This window comes from Kogia breviceps, chromosome 2 (assembly GCF_026419965.1).
Source record: "Kogia breviceps isolate mKogBre1 chromosome 2, mKogBre1 haplotype 1, whole genome shotgun sequence".
Lineage (NCBI taxonomy): Eukaryota > Metazoa > Chordata > Mammalia > Artiodactyla > Physeteridae > Kogia > Kogia breviceps.
Window position 1 is genome coordinate 75357457 of NC_081311.1, and position 25085 is coordinate 75382541.

The 25085-nt window shown below is 52.0% G+C and overlaps 1 protein-coding gene across 6 annotated transcripts in view; it reads left to right on the top strand.

Moving 5' to 3' along the window:
• The window catches only part of RASGEF1A (RasGEF domain family member 1A), a 93691-nt gene that overhangs the window by 56040 nt on the left and 12566 nt on the right, over positions 1-25085 (top strand). The window lies entirely within an intron of this gene.

Sequence of the window (25085 nt, forward strand, 5' to 3'; positions counted from 1 at the left end):
ATTTATTCCTTCGTTCTTTCACTGATTCAGTGCGCATTTATTGAGCACATGCTGTGTGCAGGCACCATGGATTCAGCAGGAAACCAGAGACACCACAGTCCCTGTCCTCATGGCTCACCTTTTAGCAAGACAGACAGGGAAAAGAAAAGCACAATCAATAAATGGAACATGGAATGTTACATGGTGATAAGTGCTAAAGAGAAAAAGTAAAGCAGGAAAGAGGAATAGAACATATCAAGGGTGCATATCGAGGGCAGGGTAGTTTAGGTTATCAGCAGTAACCAAACAACCCCCGAAGCCAGGAGCTTATAACAACACGTTGTAATTTTCACTTATCAGCGAGTTCTTCATGGTTTGGCGGGGCCCTGCTCCAAGGCTTCCTCACTCAAGGACCTGGGCTGACAGGTCCCATGGCAGAGAGGGAGAGAGGCCCTTGCACTAACCTTTCAGTGCCCCAGTTCAGAGTGCCACACGTCACTTCTACTCACTGCTCTTGAGCCAGCAGAGTCACAGGGCCCCTCTCAATCTCACTAGGACCAGGAATGACAATTCTGCTCAGCCTGGCGAGCAGGGGTCCAACACGTTTGGTGCCCAGCACACTGACCACCAGTGTGGGGCAGCTGTTTGTGCCTTGGGTGGGGCAGTCAGGGGAGGCCTCAGCCTGAGGACCTGCTGGAGGAGAGGGAGGGAGATAAGTGGCAGTGCAGGAAGAGGTCAGGCAAGGCTTCGAAGAGGACAAGACTGGAGGCTGGTGTCAGGAGCAGAGCTGGTGAGCGTAAGCAGGTGGTCTGGCCAGCGCAGGGGCCACGGGCTCAGTCCAGGGAGGTAGCAGCAGAGGAGGAGAGAAGGGCCGATTTACTCTGAAGGTAAAGCAGGTGGCCTTGCTGATGGTGGAGCTGTGGTGTAGAGATGGAGAGGAGACAGCCGACTCCAGGAAGGAGAGGCGGGAAAGGATGCAGGTGGAGCAGAGGGGGTCGGGGAGGAGGTGGGACAGGTTGACACCCTGGGGCGATGTCACCTGGCACCGGCTGGGAGTATGGAGTTAGGGGAGGGTCTGGCCTGGGGTGCTAATTTGGAGCGCCAACTTGCTCCATCCTGCAAGCCCTTGCTGCCTCCTGGCCACGCCGCCTACACCTGTACCTGTTGGCTTAGGACAGCCTGGTCCAGGCACCACGCCCTCATCTTGCTGGGCCTGCCTGCTGCTGGGGTTGGAGGAGGTTCGTGTGAGCTCCACCGGGGGAGGCAAGATGAGGTGGGGGGCCACAGCATCTTGTGTCGACCTGGCTGCCGTCCCGTCCGAGGTTCAGGAGCACTGGGGGCAGTACCGCCTGTAGGTCACGTACCCACCAAGCACAGGGACCACAGTGGTGCAGGGTCTTTGTGGGCTAGGCCATCTGAGAGAGCTGCTTGGGGGTGGGGAGTCACACACTGGCTTTGGGATGGGTAGGGTTTGACTTGAGAGACGGAGCTGAGGTACCTGTGGAAGCTGCCCGCACCCTCCACAGTGCTGGGCTCCTTGGCCCTCACCCTCTGGGGAGCTGCTGTTGAGTGACCAGAAGAGGGCTGGTCTGTCAGGACTGTGGTGTCACAGTCCTGACAAACAATCCTGATAAAAACAGGTCAGCCAGGAGACCTGTTTTATCTCCCTGCTCTTCGTTCTCCTAACCCACTGGAAACCCCCTGGTCATCCTTGGAAGCCCACCTCCAAATCACCTCCTCCAGGAGCCCCTCCTTGACTTCTCCCTACAGAGACAGTCCTTCCACCCTTGTGCCCCCTCAACACCCAGCCAGCACAGACGTCTAATCCTGAGTCTCTCATACTGCACTGCAGTGTTACTTCTACCCCTACTGGCACATACTGAGCTCCACGGGTTCTTCCATTTCCAAGTGTGCAGCACAGATCAGTAGGACCTCAGGGATGTTTGTTGACTGAATAAGTGAGGGAAGGAAGAAACAGACACGAGGGCTGGAATGGCCCGCGGAGACTGCCTAGTTCTGCTTCCGTGTGTTACATGTGGGGAAGCCGAGGCCCACAGGTGCTGTGGCTTGCCTGAGTTCAGCCAGGGTGTCAGGGGTCACAGCTGGCCCCCTGCCCAGGATGTCCACTATGCCAGGTTCTGGGCTGGCTGGAGCCCTGTGGGTTCCAGGACAAGGGGAGCCCAGAGGCAGACAGGTTGGAGGGCCCTGGGTGATCGGTCAGGTGGGAGCACGTGGACAGTGGCCCCGGGGACTCCAGAGGAAAGCAGCCAGGGACCTCCACCGTGGTTCTTCGCTTCTTACCCCCTGGAGCCCTGCAGCCCCCAAGAGCTCTGACCCTGTGGCCTCATGGTCACCGGCCAGCCGGTGGGGTTTCTCTGGCAAACCCACTTCCCTGTGTCTCAGCCTCCAGTGGAAGAACCCCACCCTCACTGTCCCGCTCACACCGGCCTGCCTGGCTGGGGCCAAGCCCTCGGCATTTCCCAAAGGTCAGTGTGGCTGCCTCACGAGCCACCCCCTGCCTGTGGCGAGTGTGAGTCAGAGGACTTGGAGCCAGCTCTCGCGTCTCCTTTAACCCTCACGAGGTCGCTGTTCCAGTGACACAAGAGGAAGCTGAGGCTCTGAGGTGTAAGGCAGCACCATGAGCAGAGCGGGAAGAACCGACATTCATTCTGGGGCTGGCCGACCCCAGAGCCTGGACACCCTGCGTGCACCAGGGCCCCGTGCAACATCATTAGAAGAGGGGTGGCAGGCCCCTAGAGGTGCCCAGCCCAGAGGGCAGAATGCTGCGGTGTCAGGCGGGTGGCCAGTAAGGGGGCTGTGGGCCGGGTGGCTGACCTGGGTGGCAGTGCACGCCCACTGGAAGCAACACGTCCCTGCCCAGAGGCTGGGAGACCTGCAGAGCTGGGAGACCCTGGGCACGCACGCACGCACACACACACAGGCACTGGCTCACACACACCCTCCTCCCTTCTGCCGCTGGGGTGAAAGCACGCACTCCACGTGGACTGAGTTGGGATGTCTTTGGGGATGGGAATACCTGTCTCCAGGCGAGGTTGATAGGTAAGACAGTGATCTTTAAAAAATGTATGTTAGGTAATTGGTAATTAAACTCTCAGTATTTTGAACAGATTTTTTCAGTTGGGCTCCCTGGAAAACCCAGGAATGAATTTAATTCATTTCTGATGTATCTTGTTAACATTTTCTTATCTTAGTGTGTTTTCTGAAAGGTACAAAGCAACTTTATTTTTTAATTTATTTTTTATTTTTTAACATCTTTATTGGAGTATAATTGCTTTACAATGGTGTGTTAATTTCTGCTTTATAATAAATGGAATCAGCTGTACGTATACATATATCCCCATATCTCTAGCAGTTGTCCTTGGCTTGATCTTCATTTTAATGAGGTGGCCTCTAATGTTTTACTGTTAAGTCTGAAATTGGCCCTAAATTTCAAATACATAATCTTCATCATGAAGTACATTTCATTCCTACACTAATTGTCGAGAGTGTACGCCAAGCATGGATATCATATGAGGCTTTCCTGTATATAGCAGAATCATCAAATTCCTTTCCTCCTTGGACCTATTAATGTGTTGACTTATTAGCTTTTCTGAGCTAAATCATCCTGTTTCTGGAATAAATCCCACTGGGTCAGGCTCGATTGTGCTTTGAAATGCTGCTGGGTTCATTCTGCCGATATGTTGCTTGGGGTATTTTTCATCTATATTCATAGGTAAGAATTTATACCGACTTTTCTATTAGGGGAGATATTTGTCACATTTATAAATCATGGTTATGTTAGCTTCATAAAATGAATAGGAAAGGTTTTCAATATGAATTGTGTAGTTGAAATAGTTTAAATATCATATAAAATTATCTTACTCTTCAAGGGTTGAAATAATTCATTTTGGAAACTGGCTCAGCCGGGGCTTGCTTTTATTTCTCTGAGGTTTAGTTGGCTGTCGGCTTACTTAATTTGTACTATGGTTATTGGTCTTCTTGCGTTCTAAACATTTTTAGTCTATTTCGGTTATTCATATTTTCTAGGTAATATCCTAGTTCAAAATGCTTTCAGACCTTTTAGCACAGATTTACATCATCTATTCTTTTAAAGTTTCTTCTCCACATCTGTGGTTAGAGTCTCTTTTTCATTCCTCTGTTTTTGCATTTCTCCCTCTCTTCATTCCTTTCCTCCCTCCCAGTCTCTATCCTTCCCTCCCTCTTTCACTCTCTGCCAGCTTCCTTCCTTTCTTCCATCCTTTTATTGATTAGAATTGCCAGGGGTTTATCTTTTTGTGTTTGCAAAAGAAAATCAGCTCTTGAATGTAATCAGCAAGTTCTGCTGTCTTTCTTTCCTTAAATCCACTAATTTATCTTTTAGTAATTCCTTCCTCTAGTTTGCTTTGCTGTATGTCTGTTTTGTGTAGAAGCTCTTTTTAGCTTTTTAAATCAAGTGCTTAGTTTGTTTTCATTTCCTCCTGTTTATTTAAAATATATTGAAGTCCATGAATTTTTCTCTGAGTACAGCTTTGGCCATGTCGAATTTCATGAGGAGGTTTCTTATAAGGGTTACTTTTCTGATGTGTCTAATTGGAGTTTTGATTGCTACTTGAACACAAACATGATTTAGGGAAGTTTTTTGATCAAGTGGGTGAATTGTTTTGGTTCATCGTTTGTTTATTAATATCCAGCTGCGTTTATTAATATCCAGCCACATCATTCTGTCACCTGTACGTTTCTGTGTGGGTACTCCATCAGGGTTTCATTGGTGATATGATGTATGAACAATGTGGATGAGTATTCTAGGATAGAAGAATATGCCGTGCTGTCTTTAGGCCATGGGATTTCATGCATTTTTCTCTTTATGTTTCCATTCCTACGTCTTGAGAGAATGCCCTGCAGTATTTTCGTTCCTTTCTACCACTCGTCTCTTTGGGTCTGAACCACGTGTCAGGAATTGTAGAAAGTTCTAGTTGTCATCCTGCCTGTCTCTGGTCCACGAAGAAGAGCTCCCTGCTCTGTGCTTGGGCACCGGCCCCATTTCCTGGGCACAGCGGGGCAGGCGTGTTCTTGGCAGTTTGCCTTTCACTTTCAACTCTTGGCAGAAAGAACCAGCCTGCAGGGAGGAGCCGTGGGCTGTTCCTGGCTCTGCCCTGCCAGACAGTGTGGCCTCAGGCTGTCCTTCACCTCCTGGGCTGCACCTCATGTGGACAATGGTCAATAATGCCTCGGACGGCGCGTTGGGAATGTGTAGGACAGCCCAGTAGGCGGAAACTCCCTGTGAGTGTCACTCATTGGCAGCGAGGCTGCTGAGCTGTTTCAGGGAGGGTTTGGATCGGGCTGCCCAGCAAGGGGTCCCGTGCGGGCACATGCACAGCTGGCCCCTGGACCCTGCCCTGCTCCCCACAATGCTGTGCTCACTGGCTTCTCCTTGCACACTGCAAGCAGGTGGCTCCTTCTGGGCCAGGCCTTGCCCATCTCATCTCGCGGGGACCCTGGCCGGCTCCACCTGCCTTCGCCTCGCACCTGCCCTTCCTTCTGCTGAGCCTGTGCTCATGGTCCTGGGTTTCCTCTCAGATCGTGGTGGTTACACACACCAGGGTTCAAATCCCAGCTCCCCTACTTTGGAGCTGTAAGGCCTAAGGGTGATGACTTAAACCCTTGGGGCTTTGTTCCTTGTCTGGAAAATGGGGTGACAGCTGCCTTGCCAGCAGTGTGTGCAGGGCGGTGTGCGGGGAGGTGCACTGCCCTGGGGAGGGATGCAGGCAGCTGTGCTGCTGGTATTCCTGGGGGCTGGGCTAGACACCTGGTTACCAGCCCCCAGGGCCAGGGGACATAGGGCATATGGCAGGAGAGCTGCTTGTGTGCAGAGAATGTGCACAGGGAGCGGGAGATGTTTCTGCTGGAGGGTTAAGACGCATGTCCTGGTCCTGTTTCTGAGAAGCTGTGGCCGCTGGACAGGCCGTGACTGTCCAGGCCCAGCAGGGAGCTGGGTGCCTGCTGCCCTCCACCCACAGGTTAGCGTACGGAAGTCTCCAGCTCCTGCAGTGCAGCAGGATCCCAGGGCTGCCACTCTGGGTGTCTGCCAGGAGGATGACAATTCAGGCGAAGGAAATTGATTTTTATTTGTTTTTAAACACAAAGGAAAATCGTTGCTCAGCCTAATTAGATGTCATTTAAAAATAAAAGGGCTATACGTTCTTTTCTCTGTACCCTGGCACCCCCCCATCGCAGCCTGGCGGGTGGAGTAGAGGCTGCTACTCACTCCTGGAAAGGCTTGAGCATGGCTCGGATCCCACCCCCCTCCCTCCCTAGGGGCCCAGACTCCCTGCCTCTGAAGGACCCTGTCCCCTGTTATCCTGCTCGTTCACAGCCACGCCCTGCCGCTCCTTGGGGTCCTGCCTGGCTCCTGCGGCTGGAGCAGGGGAAGCCTGGGTCAGAGGCTCCCGCCTGAAACCTGAGGTTCTGGTGGGTGGAAGTTCTGGCTGCCCCAGATTCTGCTTAGCACACTTATGAGCAGCAGCCTTAAGTGGATGCCCCATACAGGAAGGGGATCCCAGAGGTGCAGTTCCAGTTGAGGTGGGGATCTGCGCCCTGCCTTCCAGCCTACCCTCCTCTGTGGCACCTTGCCGGAACCCCCAGAAATGACAGCAGTGCCTCCCAAGGTTATGTCAGTTTCCACACGGAGTCTGAGAGTCACCCGCCTGCGTGCAGGAGCGCAGGGTGACCCCTGTGGAATCTGAGGCCAGGGGGGAAGGGGAGGCCCCGGGCACCCTCCCCCTGCCCTGAGGGCCCTGAGTGGGAGGCCGGCTTGCCAGCAGCCCGCCCTGTGGGGAGAGGGCAGGGATTCTCTGAAATCCTACCTGCTCCTCCTCGGGCCTCTCAAGGCTCAATAATGGGATGGTTATTGGTGGACAATGACATTTTGTCCCTTGAGCAGCCACCAGAAGAAGCTGACTGGACAGAAAGGCAGAACAGAAGGAGAAGAAAACCTCAACGCGGCAGAATCTGTATTTAGGAGTGTGAAGATTCCTTTAGTCAATTCAAATAGGATTTGGTAATAGGAAGGAATTCAGAAGGAAAAAAATGAATCATGCATCTGTAACAGAGCTTTAATTGTCAGCATCTCTTGGAGGCCGGGCCTTTGTGGAGAAGGCACCGAAGTGCTGCGTGGCTCTGGCCCCCATGCCGGCCGCCTCCTGGCTGGAGTCCGGCCTGCAGCCCTCCACCGGGGCCCGGGCCTGCCCTGGCCGGCCCCGAGGGTACATGAAGGTAAATGTGGCTCTTCCTCCTGGCATTTCCGAGTACGGTTTCTTGAAGCTTGGTTTATGTGAAAAACGTCACCCCTCGCCCTCCTGTCCCCGAGGCCCATCAGGCTGCAAGGTGCTCCCGCGGCCCCGCCTACAAGGATGGGGCAGGCCGTGCCCTCCAGAGGACTTCCCTGCTGGCAAGGCCACAGGAGTACAGGGGTGAAGACTAAAGAGGGCATGTCACCCCTACCACTCCCCACCCCGGGCAGAGCAGCCACCTCTAAGGCAGAGCCAGTTCTTCTATTTAAAAAATTTTTTTAGAAAACTTTTGGCCGCGCTGCAAGGCTTGTGGGATCTTGGTTCCCCAACCAGGGATCGACCTGAGCCCTCGGCAGTAAAAGCAGAGTCCTAACCACCGGACTGCCAGGGAAGTCCCCAGAGCCCGTCCTGCTCTGCCTGCCAGGACAGGGTGGTGCAGCCGGGCCAGTGGATCTGTATGCCTGGACAGAGGAGGCAGCTTCTCCCCGCTTGCTTCCTGGCTGCACCAGGGCCCCGTGGCTGCCCAGGCTGTGGAGAGGGGAGAGGGCCTCCGAGGCGGGATCAGGAGAGGGGCAGCACCAGCTGCCATAACTGTGTCTAGGAAGGCGGTGGGTAACCTGGAGGACAGGTATCCCAAGTGCCTGTCAGTGTCCTGCAGTTCTGACTCCACCGAAACCAGCAGGTACTAAGCATGTCTGGAGCATGGTGGCCTCAGGCCGTGCTCACTGCTGCCTGTAAAGTTGCTGCCGTAGGTGCCATTTTACAGAGAGGGCTCTGGCTCCCAGCTCATGGGGTGGCCGGGCTTCCCCCTAGCCCGTGTGCAGCCAGATCTTCAGCATGTGGCCCCAGCAGATAGGACCAGGGCTTCTGGAGCTTAAGAGACACACATTTCAGCTCAAAGTTAGGAAGCTCTGAAAGCTGGGGTTTGGGGAGGGGAAGAAGAGCCCCCAGGAGGGAGCTTTCTGCCTTAGGAGTGTTTGAGTTCAGGTTGGCAGCTGCTCTCCTGACCCTCTTCTCCTCTTCTTCTTCCAGAGCTCTGCTCTCGTTCTAACCCATAATATCACATCCTTATCTGTGTGGTCATCACGCATGACAGCCACAGCCTGCTCTGGGGGTCTCAGTGGGGACAGAGACCCTGTTTCCTTCATTGGTAGATCTCCAGTGTGTAGGCAGGTCCTTGGTGCCATTTGTGAATGAATGAATGAATGAATGATTGGTTCGTCTGTCGGTCAAAGAGTAAGGGCTCTGTGGAACACCCCACCTTCTACCCCACTCCAGTGCAAATGACATCAGAGAACCAGACAGTTAGCCCTAGAAGGGTGGTTGGGTCCATTGTGCAGATGGGGCAGGAGGCCTGGCCTCAGCTGCCCAAGGTCGCCAGCCGAGCTGGGTTCCAGTGTTGCTGGCCCTGGTTCAAGCAGCCAGCATGGGTCTCTTCCTAACTGTGGCCTCTGAGTGCAGATGGGGCTCCTGCCCAGCTCCCACCAGCTCTGAATTTTTCTGGAACTGGGATGAAACCAGAGACAGCCCCCTGAATGCACTCATTCTGAAATCTCGGCCAAAGGCTGCCCTCATGGTTGAGTGGCCTACCAGGGTGTGGGCCAGGGCTGGCACCCAGCTCCCCCCAGGAGCACTTTCTCTCTCTCTCCTCTAGCCAACAGAGGGGAGACTGGCAAGATGTGTAATTTTCAGTTGCTAATTGTGATGCCCTGCAGCTTGCTGAGCTAAAAATAGTCTCCATTTTGTTGAGTAGGTTAAAAAATAGAAGTCCATGTGCTGCCTCCAAAAGAAGCACCACTTGCAAAGCCTGGCAGAGGCAGGGGGCTGACTCGTGCCCCTCCTCCACCTCCCAGCAGATCCCTGGGGGCTCATGCAAGATGGGCCCTCAGGGCCAATTTTGTCCCAGTTTTCCAGGGACCTGGGATGCTTAACTTGGCATCCATGGATGAGCTTCTGGGAGCCCGTCAATCCCTGAAATCATATGCAGAATGCCGTGGGAATGTGCACTTATCCATGTGCCCAGGGCGAGGGCCTCAGCCTTCATCTGATGCTCAGAAGGTTATACCCCGGCCAGGCACAACGATGAGGAGAAATGACAGTCCCCGGAAGGAGCAGGGCAGTGGGGCAGGCAGGCCTGGACAGACCTACTCACCACTGCCTGCCTAAGCAACCTAGTGCAAGTCGTGTGCAGTTGGCATCCTCATCTAAGAAATGGGCATCTCCACACCGCCCCCTGTGGGTTGGAGGGATTGCGTTGAGATGAGATATGTAAAGCCCAGCACATGGCTGGCCTCCCAACTCCTGATGATAAACATTGAAAGTACCAAAGGTTAGTCGAAGAAAGCTTCTCCCTGCTTCTCCATTTCTTAGAAATTTCTGGAATTGCAGACTCCAGGATTGGAAGGGGTCCTGAATTCTGACTGTGCCCTGGGAACCGGCCCCAGACAGCTCCTCCCCTTCAGAGTTGAGTGGGGGCCTGACACTGCTCCTGTCCAGCTGTGCAGCAGGCTGTCCCCCCCACCCCGGGCTGCTGTCCCCATTCTCAGCTGGGGCAGAGCTGGCTGTGTCTGAGGCTGCCCCGGGGGTGCGCAGTGAATGCTCGTTGAGCACTGCCTCCCCTTTCCCGGGATGTGCCCCGAGGGCACAGGTGGTGTTGGGAGCAGGTAGCTGGGCATCAGAGGCCAGGAGGCCTGCGGACCCCGGAGAGCCCACGGGTGGGGTCCCTCCCAAGTGGCTCCTGAAGGATGAGGTCCCTGCCCCACCTGTAGCCCCAAGTCCCTTCCTGCTGTCCCCTCCCAGCCCGCCTTCCTGCCCAGAGTTGGGGCATTGAACCGGAGGCCCCTGGGCCCTGCTCCTGGGCAGGGACCCTCCCCTTCAAGGGCCAGGAGGCAAGAGATGAGGCAGGAGCAGCCCCGGGGCATGGGAACACCTCCAGGAAGCTGTGCAGTGCTGCCCCGGACAGTTGTGAGCATGGACCACCCTGCACACGGATGCTGCAGTAACTGGATGTTTGTCTAGAGTCAGTGTCACGTGCATTCCTTACCCAAGTATGTTTAAGTAAATTGTTTGTGACAGTGTCAGCTGTGGGAACCTTTTATGAGATCATTGGGCAGTGTCAGGCCTTGTTGGGCCTCTCAATACAGGAAGCAGGAAAAGCACTTGGGAAAGGCCTGTACCCAGGCCTGGACGAGTGTGTGAGTGGAGGACATGAAGATACATGACGGTGTAGCCATGGATGCATCATGGATGCACACGGTGGGCTCTGGCTGTCGTAGAGAGGCCAGCAGCCCTGGCTCAGCACCATCTGGGCCACTGTCACATCTGCGGTTCCCAGGGGTCCAGGGGGCTCCTGTGTGATGGGAGTGGAGTGCAGGGTCTCCGAAGGCCGTCTTGGGCACAGCTGGAGTTTGTGAAGGACTGTGCCCCAGGTCACAAAAGCTGTACACACATGCCTGTGTGTGTGGCCGCCCCTCCCAGCGGGTGTCTGGCTTTTGCACGCGTGTGGCCAGGAACAGATACCCTCCTCCCGATTTTGCTGCCTGCAGGCTCCCCTTCGCTAGGGCCACATTAGAAAGCACTGCAGCAGTGAGCGGCACCCAGATCTCTAGCCAAAGTCTCTTGAAGAGGGACTTCCCTGGCGGTCCAGTGGTTAAGACTCTGCGCTTCCACTGCAGGGGGTGCGGGTTCAATCCCTGATGGGGAACTAAGATCCCACAAGCTGTGTGGTGTGGCCGAGTCTCTTGAAGAGGCTGCAGAAGGGAATTTCATTCCTAATCTTCTGTGGCAAGTTCCTAAAAACCCTCTTTTCCCATCTTTGCCGGCATCTCTCACAGCAGCGGGGCTGCCTAAGATCTCCTCTTACTTCCCCACTGTGCTGCCCTCTCCTCCTGGGCCCTCAGTCCAGCGGCTTCCATGTCCTTGATGCTTTGGAGCAGTGTGTTCCTTAGAAGGTGTGCGCATGTGTCTGTGTGTCTGTGTGCGCTGTGTGTGCAGGGCAGCTGCACGTACTCAGAAGCTAAAGGTTTTCACCGAGTGCCTCAACGGAGCCGCCAGCCTGAGTTGTGTGGACGCAGAGCTCTGCCGGGCTGTACCCGCAGGCAGGAGTCCCATGTTCATGCAGGCCTTGGCCGGGCTGAGCGGAACCCAGAGGACGCTGTTTACTTTCTGAACTATGACACGCCAGGTGTGTGAGCACTTGTTCTGGGCTGAAGCCACCCTCCTTGCCTTCTCCTCTCCTGTATCCCCACACCCAGGCCGGGAAGTCTGGGGACCAGTGTCTTGTCTGACAAACAGCTGGGTCTCACACGGATGGAGTTACTTGCCCCAAACCAACAGCTGGAGAGGGCCTGGGCCCGGGACTGGGTGTGTGGGCTCCTAAGCTCTGGCCCTCCGGGCACTTGGGAGCCTTCAGCTGTGCATCTCAACATGGGAGGGGCTGTGGAAGCAAGAATGGTTGCCCTTCTCTGAGCCCAGCCTCCCACCACTTTACTGGGGAGCTGGTCCCGGGAAAGCAGGAGGGAGGGAGGGAGAGCAAATAGATAGTGGGGATGTGAAGCTTCTGTGCCTCATTGATCCGAGTTTGCCCCAGGGTGTTACCGACCTCCCTCCCCCCCCACACCCCACGCCTGGGTTGTACGCACGCGCACGCACGCACGCACGCACGGGCTGGGGTGGAGCCACAGGGTCTCGTACCTGAGCGGAACCCACAGTCTGCGCAGGAGGCCAGTGGCTTGCCGATGGCTATGAGGCCCTAGGTCAGAGGCCGTGGGTCAGAAGTGGCGGCAGCCCGTGCTGGGCCACTAGGGTGCCATCGAGGCAAGGCACAGAGGCTGGTGGCACAACAGCACTGCTCGCGCTCCCAGGGGCATGTTTTCTCATCAAACCCTCATCGCAACCCTGCGAGGGAGGAGGGGCAAGAACCTCTACGCCCACTTTGCAGCTGAGGAAATGGAGGCTCAGAGCAGCTCAGAGGCTTCCCCATCGTCGTCGAGACAGTGTCTCTTGACTCCAGCCTGGACTCTGTCGCCAGGTCCCAGACCCAGGCCTGAAACCACAGGAAAGGACTCGGCAGGTGTGCACGTGAGGGTCACGGGCGAGGGTGCAGACAGGGAGCGCTGAAGGAATGGAGTTTCAGGAGGCCGGGGGCTGGGCTGGACTGTGGTGTAGGGGTAGCTGCAGCCGTGTCACGCTCAGGGCAGCCAGCAGCAGGAGTTAGTTGGATGGAGCGCCTCGGCCGAGCCTGGGGGTGCTGGGACAGCCGGTGTCAGGCAGAGTGGTGGCGGGAACCCCGGGAGGGGCGGCAAGAGGGAGAGGGCAACAGTGCAGCCACAAGAAACTCGTACGCCTCCTTGCTTCGCCCACCTGGCCCGCCTGACCCACGGCCAGCCCGCTGGACACCGCTGGTGGCGGCTCATCCAGACAGGCAGCAAAGGGTCCCTCGGGCTCAGCCTTTGCCCAGCCTGTCTTCCCTGCCCACCCCCTGATCGCCACCGTGCCACTCCGCCTGTGCAGGGGCAGTGGCTGTAGCCTTCTCTCCTGGCACCCCGGCACCCTTTGAGGCTTGGCCATGGGGACCCTGGGCCCAGATGCAGGGAGGACCCTTTTCCTCCATGGTGACCCCAGAGAGCCAGGTAAACCCAGGGAAGAGACGGGCAAGCGCTGACACTGAATTCAGAGCCAGCTCTCTCCCGAGCTGGCAGGAGCGCCCCCTTCCCCGCCTGTGCCTGGGCTGCCCTCACGCCCACCAGGGCCTGCGCGTGAGGTGGGAAAGGTGGGAAACTCGCAGGGCCTGGCTTCTAGGAGCAGGTGAATCACTTTCACCTGCCTGGCTGTGAGTCGACGGCATCGATAATTAGAAGGTGCTGGCCTTCCTCCTGTCGGAACAGAGGAGCAGCTGCAAGGAATCAGAGGAGGCAGGCTGGGTGCAAGTCCGCCCCCACTGCCCCCAAAGGGCTGCTGCCTTGTCCAGGCCAGCTGACTTGGGGCAGAGGTGCGGGTCCTTGGGGGCTCCATCCTCGGGCTCACCCCAGCCCCATCTTCCCCCTCCCTCGGGTTGGCTTCTGGAGGCTTCCGGAGCTCTCCACCGATGTCTGAGTCTGCAGCCTCGAAGTGGGTCTGGTTGCAGCCGAGGCAGGAGAGAGGCTCCCTGTGCTTCCTGCTCCCATTTTCACCTGGAAAGCCTTGGAGAACGCCAGTGCCCAAGCTGTACCCCCAGCCAGTTAGAATTGTGGCGGTGGGAGCTGGGCACAGTAGGTTTTAAAACTCCCCAGGTGATTCTGTTGTGCAGCCACAGCCAAAGGCACTGACCTAGGTGAAGCTGCTCTCGTCCTGGAGGATGAAACTCTCCAAGGGATAAACATTTCCGGGGAAGGTGAGGATGTGACCCAGCAGGCCTGGGCTCAGACTCGAGGTCCTGTATTTCAGTGATCGACCAGGTGATGGCACTGCTGGTTGGGCCACAGGAGGAGCAGCGAAGCTCCATATAGGAGAGGATCTGAGACTTCAGAGCAGGCTGAGTTCTGACTCGGGGGAAGGTGCGTGGCGCTGCCGACAAGTTCCTGGTGATGCTGATGCTGCGGCTCCAGCACTGCATTTGGTTTAGGGCGTCCCCGCAGGGTCTGGCTCCCTAGGAACCTTGGGGGCCTGTGTGTCTGGAATGGCCGGTGTGGGGCTCTGAGCAGGCACACCTGTGGGAGTCAGCACCTCAGTTGGGAGGTGCTACCCTGTCTAGTGTGCAGTGCTTTACCCAAGTGAGCACATTCATTCCTCCCAGCAAACCTCTGAAGTAGTGCTCCCTGTGTCCATTTTACAGATGAGGAAATTATGGCTCCAGGAGGTTGAGGATCCTGATAAAGCCACACGTGGCTGAGCCAGGGTCAAACTCAGGCCTGCCTGACTGCCTTTGCTTCCATCCTGGCCCTGCTGCAATCTCCGCGATCTTGAACTTTCTTCTGTGTCTTCTTCCAATGTCTCCAAGCCTTCATCGTCGTCACCTACTGAAGGTTTATCATAAAACTTGTCAATGGCAGCTCTGAAGCCCTCATTGCATCCCCTTCCTCTGATTATCTGCTTTGTGACCTGGGGCAGTTACTTGGCCTCTCTGTGCCTTGTCATCTGCAGCATGCAGAGAGTAATGGTTTCTCTCGTGGGGTTATTGTGAGGATTAATGAGATGATTCAGCTCTAGCATTACTGTCACTGCTGGCACGTGAAGTACTTAGTCTTAGCTCCTGTATTTCATTTTTTAAAACAATTTTTATTGGAGTAGAGTTGATTTACCATGTTGTGTTAGTTTCAGGTGTACAGCAAAGTGAATCACTTGTACATATATCCACTCTTTTTTAGATTGTTTTCCCATATAGGTCATTACAGAGTAGAGATAGTAGAGTTCCCTGTGCCATACAGTAGGGCCTTATTAGTTATCTGTTTTATATATAGCAGTCTGTATGTGTCAATCTCAGTCTCCCAGTTTATCCCTCCCCTGTCCCCCACCAATAACCATAAGTTTGTTTTCTACATCTGTGACTCGATTTCTGTTTTGTAAGTTCATTTGTACCATTTTTAAAGATTCCACATATAAGCAATATATTTGTCTTTCTCTGTCTGACTTCACTCAGTATGCCAATCCCTAGGTCCATCCATGTTGCTGCAAATGGCATTATTTTGTTCTTTTTTATGGCTGAGTAATATTCCATTGTGTATATATACCACATCTTCTTTATCCACTCCTCTGTTGATGGACATTTAGGTTGCTTCCATGTCTTGGCTCTTGTAAGTAGTGCTGCACTGAACATTGGGGTACATGTATCTTTTTGAATTATGGTTTTCTCCAGGTGTATGTCCAGGAGTGGGATTGCTAGATCATAATGGTAGCTCTACATTTAGTTTTTTAAGGAACCTCAATACTGTTCTCCATAGTGGCTGTACCAATTTACATTCCCACCAACAGTGCAGGAGGGTTCCCTTTTCTCCACACCCTATCAAGCATTTATTGTTTGTAGATTTTTTGTTGATGGCCATTCTGACCAGTGAGAAGCGATACTTCATTGTTTTTTTGATTTCTATTTCTCTAATAATTAGTGATATTGAACATCTTTTCATGTGCTTTTTGGCCATCTGTATGTCTTCTTTGGAGAAATGTCTATTTAGATCTTCTGCCCATTTTTTGATTGGGTTGTTTGATATTGAGCTGCATGAGCTGTTTGTATACTTTGGAGATTAATCCCTTGTTGGTTGCTTTGTTTGCAGATATTTTCTGCCGCTCTGTGGGTTGTCTTTTCATTTTGTTTATGGTTTCCTTTGCTGTGCAAAAGCTTTTAAGTTTAATTAGGTCCCATTTATTTACTTTTGTTTTTATTTTCATTACTCTAGGAGGTGGATCCAAAAAGATCTTGCTGTGATTTATGTCAGAGTCTTACACGTAGGTGTTTAATCCATTTTGAGTTTGTTTTTGTGTTTTGTGTTAGAGAATGTTATAATTTCATTTGTTTACATGTACTATCCAGTTCTCCCAGAACCACTTACTGAAGAGACTGTCTTTTCTCCATTGTATATTCTTGCCTCCTTTGTCATAGATTAGTTGACCATAGGTGTGTGGGTTTATCTCTGGACTTTCTATCCTGTTCCATTGATCTGTATTTCTGTTTTTGTTTTGATTACTGTAGATTTGTAGTATAGTTGGAAGTCAGGGAGCCTAATTTGTCCAGCTCCATTTTTCTTTCTCAGGATTGCTTTGGCTATTTGGGGTCTTTTGTGTTTCCATACAAATTGTGAAATTTTTTGTTCTAATTCTGTGAAAAATGTTATTGGTAATTTGATAGGGATTGCATTGCATCTGTAAATTCTTTTGGGTACTATAGTCATTTTCACAATATTGATTCTTTCTATCCAAGAACATGGTATATATCTCTCCATCTGTTTGTGTCATCTTTGATTTCTTTCATCAGCGTCTTATAGTTTTCTGAGTACAGGTCTTTTGCCTCCTTAGGTAGGTTTATTCCTAGATAGTCTTTTTGATGTGATGGTAAATAGGATTGTTTCCTTAATATTTCTTTCTGATCTTTCATTGTTAGTGTATAGGAATGCAAGAGATTTCTGTGTATTAGTTTTGTATCCTGCAACTTTACCAAATTTCATTGATGAGCTCTAGTAGTTTTCTGGTAGAGTCTTTAGGATTTTCTATGTATAGTATCATGTCATCTGCAAACAGTGACAGTTTTACTTCTTTTCCAATTTGGATTCCTTTTCTTTTTCTTCTCTTATTGCCGTGGCTAGAACTTCCAAAACTATGTTGAATAAAAGTGGTGGGAGTGGACATCCTTGTCTTGTTCCTGATCTTAGAGGAGATGCTTTCAGTTTTTCACTGTTGAGAGTGATGTTAGCTGTGGGTTTGTCATATATGGCCTTTACTATGTTGAGGTAGGTTTCCTCTATGCCCACTTTCTGGAGAGCTTTTATGATAAATGGGGGTTGAATTTTGTCAGAAGCTTCTTCTGCATCTATTGAGATGATCATATGGTTTTTATTTTTCAGTTTGTTAATGTGGTGTATTCCATTGATTGATTTGCATATATTTAAGAATTCTTGCATCCCTGGGATAAATCTCACTTGATCATAGTGTATGATCCTTTTAATGTGTTGTTGGATTCTGTTTGCTAGTTTTTTGTTGAGGATTTTTGCTTCTATGTTCATCAGTGATATTGGCTTGTAATTTTCTTTTTTTATAGTATCTTTGTCTGGTTTTGGTATCAGGGTGATAGTAGCCTCATAGAATGAGCATGGGAGTGTTCCTTCCTCTGCAGTTTTTTGGAAGAGTTTCAGAAGGATAGGTGTTAACTCTTCTGTAAATGTTTGATAGAATTCACCTGTGAAGCCATCTGGTCCTGGGCTTTGATGGAAGTTTTAAAATCACTTTTTCAATTTTAGTACTTGTGATTGGTCTGTTCATATTTTCTATTTCTTCCTGGTTTGGTCTTGGAAGGTTGTACCTTTCTAAAAATTTGTCTGTGTTTTCTGGGTTGTCCATTTTATTGGTGTAGAGTTGCTCATAGTAGTCTCTTGTGATTCTTTGTATTTCTGTTGTGTCCGTTGTAACTTCTCTTTTTCATTTCTAATTTTATTGATTTGAACCCTCTCCCTTTTTTTCTTGATGTGTCTGACTAAAGGTTTATCCATTTGTTTATCTTTTCACAGAACCAGCTTTTAGTTTCATTGATATTTTCTGTTGTTTTCTTCATCTCTATTTCATTTATTTCTGCTCTGATCTTTATGATTTCTTTCCTTCTACTAACTTTGGGTTTTGTTTGTTCTTCTTTCTCTAGTTGCTTTAGGTGTAAGTTTAGGTTGTTTATTTGAGATTTTTCTTATTTCCTGAGGTAAGATTGTATTGCTATAAACTTCCCTCTTAGAACTGCTTTTGGCATGTCCCATAGGTTTTGGATCGTTGTGTTTTTGTTGTCATTTGTCTCTAGGTATTATTTGATTTCTTCTTTGATTTCTTCAGTGATCCATTGGTTGTTCAGTAACATATTGTTTAGCCTCCATGTATTTGTTTTTTCCCTGTAATTTATTTCTAACCTCATAGTGTTGTGGTCAGAAAAGATACTTGATATGATTCCAGTTTTCTTAGATTTACCAAGGCTTGATTTGTGGCCCAAGATGTAATCTATCCTGGAGGATGTTCCATGTGCACTTGAGAAGAAAGTTTATTCTGCTGCTTTTGGATGGAATGCCCTATAAATATCAATTAAATCCATCTGGTCTAATATGTCATTTAAGGCTTATATTTCCTTATTATTTTCTGTTTGGATGATCTGTCCATTGGTGTAAGTGGGGTGTGAATGTCCCCCACTATTACTGTGTTACTGTTGATTTCCCCTTTTATTGTTTGCCTTATGTATTGAGGTGCTCCTGTGTTGGGTGCATATATATTTACAATTGTTATATCTTCTGGGATTGATCCCTTGATCATTGTGTAGTGTCCTTCCTTGTCTCTTGTAACAGTCTTTATTTTAAAGTCTATTTTGTCTGATAATGTGTATTTTTACTCCAGCTTTCTTTTGATTTCCAGTTTCATGGAATATCTTTTTCCATCCCCTCACTTTCAGTCTGTATGTGTCCCTAGGTCTCAAGTGGGTCTCTTGTAGACAGCATATATATGGGTCTTGTTTTTGTATCCATTCACCCAGTGTTTTTTGATTGGAGTATTTAATCCATTTACATTTAAGGTGATTATCGAAATGTATGTTCCTATTGCCATTTTCTTGTTTTGGATTTGTTTTTGTAGGTCTTTTTTCTTCCCTTCCTCTTTTTTTCTCTTTTCTTGTGATTTGATGACTATCTTTAGTGTTGTGTTTGGTTGCTTTTTCTTTTTTTTGTGTGTATCTGTTGTTTTTTGGTTTGCATTTCCTGCCTAAAGAACTTCCTTTAGCATTTGTTGTAAAGCTGTTTGGTGGCACTGAATTCTCTTAGATTTTGCTTGTCTGTAAAAGCTTTTTATTTCTCTGTCGCATCTGAATGAGAGCCCTCCTGGATAGAGTATTCTTGGTTGTAGGTTTTTCCCCTTTCATCACTTTAAATATATTGTGCCATTCCCTTCTGGCTTGCAGAGTTTCTGCTGAAAAATCAGCTGATAACCTTATGGGGATTCCCTTGTATGTTGTTTGTTCCTCTTCCCTTGTTGCTTTTAATATTTTTCTTTGTATATAATTTTTGTCAGTTTGATTAATATGTGTTTCGGCCTCCTCTTTGGTTGTATCCTGGATGGGACTCTCTGCACCTCCTGGGCTTGGGTGACTTCTTTCCTTTCCCAGGTTAGGGAAGTTTTTGGCTGTAATCTCTTCAAATTAGAAGAGATTTCTATTTGAAATCTATTTGAAATTTTCTCAGGCCCTTTCTCTTTCTCTTCTTCTTCTGGGATCCATCTAATGCAAATGTTGGTGTGTTTAATGTTGTCCCAGAGGTCTCTGAGACTGTTCTCATTTCTTTTTTCTTTTTTAAATATTCATTTATTTATTTGGCTGCACCAGGTCTTAGTTGTGGCATGTGGGATTTTTTAGTTGTGTCATGTGGGATCTTTAGTTGTGGCATGTGGGATCTTTTTAAAAAAAAATGAATTATTTATTTGGCTGTGTTGGGTCTTTGTTGCTGCACATGGGCTTTCTCTAGTTCCAGTGAGCAGGGGCTACTCTTCGTTGCGGTATGTGGGCTTCTCATTGTGGTGGCTTCTCTAGTTGCGGAGCATGGGCTCTAGGCGCATGGGCTTCAGTAGTTGTGGCACACAAGCTCAGTAGTTGTGGCTCATGGGCTCTAGAGCACAGGCTCAGTAGTTGTGGCACACAGGCTTAGTTGCTCCGCAGCATGTGGGGTCTTCCCGGACCAGGGCTCGAACCCATGTCCCCTGCATTGGCAGGTGGATTCTTAACTGCGCCACCAGGGAAGTCCAGCATGTGGGGTCTTCAGCTGTGGCATGTGAGATCTTTAGTTGCAGCATGCGGGCTCTTAGTTGCGGCATGCATGTGGGATCTAGTTCCCTGACCAGGGATTGAACCCAGGCCCCCACATTGGGAGTGTGGAGTCTTAACCACTAGACCACGAGGGAAGTCCCTGACTGTCCTGATTTCTTTTCATTCTTTTTTCTTTTCCATGGCAGTGAATTCCACCACTCTGTCTTCCAACTCACTTATCCGTTCTTCTGCCTCTGTTATTCTGCTACTGATTCCTTCTTGTGTATTTTTCACTTCAGTTATTGTGGTGTTTATCTCTTTTTTTTAATTGTTGTTCTTTAAATGTTCTTTTTGTTAAACATTTCTTGTATCTTCTTGGTCTGTGCCTCCATTCTTTTTGCAGGGTTTTGGATCATTTTTACTATCATTATTTTGAATTATTTTTCAGGTAGATTGCCTGTCTCCTCTTCCTTTAGTTGTCCTTGTGGGTTTTCTATCTTGTTCCTTCATCTGCATCATATTTCTCTGTTGTCTTACTTTGTCTAACTTTCTGTGTTTGCAGTCTCCTTTCCACAGGCTGCGGGATCACAGTTCCTCTTGCTTCTGGTGTCTGCCCCCTGGTGGGTGAGGTTGGTCCAGGGGCTTATGCAGGCTTACTGGTGGGAGGGAGTGGTGCCTGCCCTCTGGTGGGTGGAGCTGGGTCTTGTCCCTCTGGTGGGCACGGCTGTGCCAAGGGGTGTGTTTTGAAGTGGCTGTGAGCTCAGTAGGACTTTAGGCAGCCTGTCTGCTGATGGGTGGGGCTGTGTTCCTATGTGCTGGTTGCTTGGCCTGAGGCATCCCAGCACTGGATCCTGCAGGCTGTTGGGTGGGGCCGGGTCTTGGTGCCAAAAGGGGAACCTCTGGGAGAGCTCACGCTGATCAGTATTCCTTGGGGAATATTGATCCTTCCCCCGACAAGTGTCCTTGTCCCCCACAGTGATCTACAGCCAACCCCTGCCTCCCCAGGAGACCCTTCAAGATCCCTAGGTAGGTCTAGCCCAGGTTCCTATGGATGTACTGCTTTGTGCTGGGTCCCAGTGCACTCTTGTATGCGCTCTCCAAGTGTGTTTCCCCCAGCCCTGTGGAGCTCCTGCTCTCAAGCCCCGCTGACCTTCAGGGCTGAGTGCTCTGGGGGTTCTTCCTCCCAATGCCAGACCCTCAGACGGTCTTGGAGGGCTGTTTTTATGTACGCTTGTCCCTATATAGCCTGTGTGATTTTAGTATTTTTTAGTGCGAGGGCTGTTTTTAATATGGATGTCTGCCAGCTCTTTCCTCAGTGTATGCTGGCAGTTATCCCCTTTATAAGAGGTTTGACTGGTGTTGTGACCAGAGCCTGCACTGGGTATTGAGCGGGGCCTCCCCTTTGGTCTGTGGTTGTCACTGCCATGTCAGGGGCAGAGTCTGCTCCCTGGTTGTTATTGTAGAGGCCCCCAGATCTGTTTCTTAGCCGTGTTTCTGATCTGCGGTGCAAGGTAGGCAGGATTGGAGCACTCCCACTGGGAGGGAAGCCACTGAGTCTTCCTTCTCTGGAGATGTTCACCTGTGAGCGTACTCTGTTGTGTCACCTTTTACCTGTTGTGTGGGCTCGCAAATTACACTGTTGTTGGTACTGCTTTCAGCCCCACCTTAACCTTGGATATGCCGGCAGTTGGCCCTGGTGTCTCTCAGGTATTGTTTTCACCAGGCCACCAGGGTAGATCCACTGAAGTCATGTCCCAGGACTGCAGTAATTATGCATCTGACCCCTCTGTGTGCGCTATGGGGGCAGCTCAGACTCTGGCCTGGCCCAGCCCCTGTGTGTATGTGCCAACCAAGTCCACAGCTGCTAAAACTAGACCCATCTCAGCGGTGGGAGTATTCTGTCTGTTCGGATGTTCTGCAGGCTCTCAGTTTACAAAGCCGATCACGGGTATAAGTCTGTGCTTCACACAGCTGCGAGGAGAGATTTCAGCTCTTCTTCCTTAGTTGCATGGCCCCTGGGGCTCAGCTGTGACTTCAGCCCCACCTCTGCATGTGGGTCACCCACCAGTGTCTGCTCCTGAGGCTGCCCTGGAGCACAGGTGCCCACCCAGGCAGGAGGGGGCAGAGGCTGCGAGTGACCAGGACACATGGTCCTACTCTAGCGGGAGCCCCTCCTAATAGCTACTGTATTTCTGACTTATGATTGCTCTTGCTCTGTGTTCCCTCCCAAGACAGGAGCCCAGATTTCCTGGTGCTCTGCTCTTGAGTGGCCCTTCCTTGAGAAAGGGTCCAGTTTTGGGTGATGGACACACAGGTGTGTGGCCAGAAGCCTCAGTCCCTGCTCTTGCTGGGACAGGACAGGAGGACCCCACGTGCAAAAGCAGAAGGGACCACAGAGTGGGGTGGGGTGGCCAGCAGAGATGCCAAGTAGAGGTCTTAATGGGTAGTCCTGCCATCATCCCCATTTGAGAGCTGAGGAAATCGAGGTTGGTTAGACTTGTCTAGGAACAAGGAGCTGGCCTGTTACAGGGCTGGGATTCGAACCCAAAGGGGCTCTAAATTCCTGTCCAGGAAGACCCACTTGGGGAACCTGTCTCCTCCCACTTGGCATTGAGCCTGGAGACCCTCCCCAAGGTGCTCATGGCCTGGTGGGGGTGGGCTCTGCTAGGGACTGGGTGGGAAAGGAAGGGCCTCTGGTAGGGGGGGTCCCCAGGATCCACAGGGCTCAGTGTACAGAGGAGCAGGGAGAGATGTGGTCAGAGAGACCTGGCCCCAGGCAGAGTCCCAGGGTAGGGGAGAGGCTGGGTGGTCCTGCACAGGGGCTCTGCCCGTTCCCCGAGGGGGTTTTGGGGTTCTGCCTCAAAGCCCACCCTCACATTATGACCCGCTAGATGGTGGCCATACTTCTGTCTGCAGACCCAGCCCTGGGGCTGCAGCCTCTTTATTATGCCTTTATAAAAAGAGCTGATTTCAGAACTCAGCTTCTTTGCACTAAAAAACAAAGTTATTTAGAAGATGACAAAATAGATGCGCCATTTAGAAAAGTTACCAAATAGATGACAAACGTGTAGAACGGAAAGCAAAAGTCTCCTTCCTCCTCTGCTCCCTTGCAGTAAAGTCTGTAATGAGTGTGGCCACGGGTGGCCAGATGTTTTCTGTGCCTTTATTTACATGTCATGTATATGTCTGTTTATGTCGTTTAAAAGTGACTGGTGTGGGATCTTGTGCAGCTGGGGAGCCCAGGGCCGGGGTCCTTGGCCCAGCTGCTGTTAGAGGGGTCACTGCCCCAAGCTGAAGGGATGGGCCTCACGTGGCTGCCCCTTCCTTCCCGTGGCCTCCTGGGCGGTGCACGGGCACGGTGTAGGCGGGACGCAGTCTCTGGAGGACCGAGACCCCCCACGAGTGGGGAGCCCTGGGGGAGGAGCAGCGTGATGAGGGACATGCCGCCCACTGGCTGTGCAGGACACACGGACTGGGCCCCCACCCCCGGGGTAGGTGACTGCACCCTGAGCGCACGCCCCTCCCCTGTCGAGGGGGACAGTGAGTGCCGTCTGAGGCTCCCTAGGGAGCTGTGGGCTGGTGCCCAGTGTAGAGCTCGGCCCCCTGGCTTCCTGCTAGGCTCACCTGTCCCCCCACAGGGGGCTGCAGAGCTGCGGGGCTGAGTCCCCAGGCTGGCTCCCCACTGCCTTAGCCCTGGGGCAGGTGTCCCTGCAGGGGGCCTTGCCCTGTGGAGGATCTGGTAGGGGCTCTGTGAGTTAGTGGGGTGTCAGTGTGCTCCCCCCGTAGCACCTTCCGACCAGAGCAGCCTGCTCTCTCCATGGGGGGAGAGGCCAGAGGCTCCGAAAATGCCATTTCTGATGACCAAGAAGCTTGGGGTCAGGATGTCCAACTGGCCAAGGTTACCACTCTCAGGTCACCTTTTGAACCCAAGAACTGTGTGATCTCAGGAAAGTCACCCCGCAGCGCATGGACCTCAGCTGAAGTGCTGGGGGTCGGGTCCCCTCGGGTCCCAGTGACGGCACAGCAGAGCAGCTGCCAGTGCTGAGGCGCCCAGGGAGCCCACCTTCGTTATTTCCTCCCACAAAAGGCTACTGAGCACGGCCATGGGGTGGGTTCCAGCCAGACAGGAAGACGTGAAGGCAGATGATCAGCTACTTCCGGCCTCGTGCGTCAGCAGTCTAGCGATTTACCCAGGGGGGTTCCTAGTGGTGGTGACACCCGGGCTGGACTTGGAAATCCTAGGATTTCCTCAGCTGAGTTCCTTCTTGCTGAGTCTGTTTCACTATGTGAAAAGTGAAGGGTTTGCTCAAGTCAGTGGTTCTTTGACTTGAGCGGCAAAGAGGACCCACCCCAGGTTTTGACACATGGGGCCTGAGACTGTGCGTTCTAACGTGGGTTGAGGGGAGTGTTCTGTGAGTCTGAGCCCAACCTGACACGAGGGCAGCACGGAGTCTGGGGGCCACAGACATTGCAGTCCAGGCCTGTCCCCGGGGACTTCCCTTGAGCGCTTGCTCTCCTTGCAGAGGATTTTCTGAGAATCCAAAGGCGACCTCCAGGCGTTTGGCAGAGAAGCCAGTGTCGTTTGGGCCAGGCCCCTTTTGCCCTGGTGTGAGGCTCAGCTGATATGCAGGGGTGGGGGTTGGCTCTCCTTGTAAAACCCTTGGAGGAACCCCTCATGGCAGTAAAATACTCATGGCTGCTGTTTGCTCCGCCCAGTGGAGAGACTGAGGCCAGAAGGGCTCAGAGGCCAACCCTGGTCCGGGCAAGAGAGCAGGCCAGCGCTGGTTGGAGGCGTCATCAATGGCAAGCTCAGCGCTGGGGGCTCTTTCTGCCCCGTGAGGCGTGGGGAGCAGCCCCAGCTCGGAGAGGGAGGCCAGTGCGGCGGCCTGGGGAGCTAGGGGTGGGGCAGCGGCGCCTGCCTGCCTGTGACCAGAGAGGGTGACACCTGGCCACGGTCCCCGCCAAGGCAGGAAGGGCCAGCTCCTCTCCCCGGACGTCAGCCTCCCTGCCCTCCAAGGGTGGGACTAGCCCAGCAGGCGGGGCAGGCCACCCCTGGCCAGGAGGAGGGGGAGTGCGCCCATGGCACTAGCTTCAGAGGCCTTGGGCTGGCAGGTGTGCGTCACGCTGATGCCACAGAGCCCCCTCCAGATGTGGCCAGCTGCCCTGGGCAGTGAGGAAACTGAGGCCCAGAGGGCTGCAGACTCTCCCGGGCCTCGTGAGAGCCTGCCGCAAAGCCCGGCTGCAGTGCGAGGTGGGGACTCTCAGCCCCCATCACACTGAGCCCCCAGACTGCTGCCCAGCATCTGCGTCTAATAGGCATTTCAAATCCATGTGTCCAAAAGCAAGTTCCAGGTCTTTCCCCAAACCCCACCCTC